The 1350-nt window shown below is 41.6% G+C and overlaps 1 pseudogene; it reads right to left on the reverse strand.

Moving 5' to 3' along the window:
- Nucleotides 1-414: 414 nt before the first annotated feature.
- Nucleotides 415-776, reverse strand: LOC103111008 (ubiquitin-conjugating enzyme E2 D2-like; annotated as a pseudogene).
- Between the last annotated feature and the right edge of the window lie 574 nt (nucleotides 777-1350).

Consider the following 1350-nt stretch of genomic DNA (forward strand, 5'->3'; position numbering starts at 1 on the left):
GTCCAGTGCTGCTTCCTCTGATGTGGTCATGAGCACTTATCCATTTCCCCCTTCAGATGGTTTCTTCAGCATATCAGAGCAGGGAGGAGTGATTTAGTCTTATAACGAAGTTAAAGTGAAGACATTGGTCACATAATACAAATGCACCATTTAAAAGAAAATTCTGAATCTTGGACAACTGTTCTCTTGTAACTTTCTTTACAGTTTATAAAAACAGTTATTGTCCAAAGCTGGAAAAACGTAAGTCTTCTCACATGAGTGATTGAATGAATGGAGGGAGGTACATAGAAAGGAAAAAAAAAAAAAAAAAAGATCTGACTAGGGAGCAGTCAGATAAAAAAATCCAGGAAGGAACAGCAATTTCAAGTTTACTCCAGCTGTAAGGCAGGTTACTCTGACTTTAAAGTAATATTATCACATGGCATATGTCTAAGTCCACTCCAATATATTATTGTACTTATATCTCAGTCTGTTTTATAAATCCATGCAATCTCTAATACTCTTCTAGGTTTGAATCACATAGCAGTGAATAAATGGATAAAAGAACTTTGGGAAGAGTTGCAGCAGGAGACTGCTGTGATCTTAGAATATCAAGCCAAATGCTGCCTTACTGTTAATATTTGGATGATAGATTCTTGTTGTTAATTCAGCCTTAGGTGGTTTGAGGGGTAGTCTGTAGTCAAATGAATTGTCAGAAAGAGTACATAGTCTTGGTAGGGGCTGTAATTAGTTCCCGTAATTGTGACTTGCTAATGAAACATATCTCTAACTGGGTCTACAGAACATTGTGATGGAGGGTCATGGGTCAAATCACTAAGTTCCCTGTTGATGTGTTTCACTGCCAGACTACCATATATATGTGTGTGTGTGTGTGTGTGTGTGTGTGTGTGTGTGTATAGAGAGAGAGACATAGGAAGAGATACCACAGCACTAGAGTTTCCCTGGTGCCATGACACTTGCCATGTAGTTCTGGGACCTGAGCTATGCATGACAATGTAGAGGCTGGTGAGATAGTTCTCTGAGCCCAAATTTTTGAATTTGAGATTATTTCCCTGTGTTCTTGTACTACCCCCAGAGGGCATTTCTGGCTCTGCCGTCCTGTCCCCTGAGTGGTACACTGTCAGCTTGTGAACTTACTTGTGCTAGCATCCTGGTGGGCATGTGGCTTTTTCAGCACTCCTGAACCTCCTTCCCATGGCAGTCCTAGTCTCAGGTAAGAACAAGTGACCCTTGTCCATTCAGCCTCTGCTTGGCATCCAGTACAGAGACCCAGACTGGAGGCACTTCTTGTCTATGTCTCTGACACTGCATCTCTCTCTCTCTCTCTCTCTCTCTCTCTCTCTCTCTCTC

This window comes from Erinaceus europaeus, chromosome 17 (genome assembly GCF_950295315.1).
Source record: "Erinaceus europaeus chromosome 17, mEriEur2.1, whole genome shotgun sequence".
In the NCBI taxonomy this organism is placed as follows: domain Eukaryota; kingdom Metazoa; phylum Chordata; class Mammalia; order Eulipotyphla; family Erinaceidae; genus Erinaceus; species Erinaceus europaeus.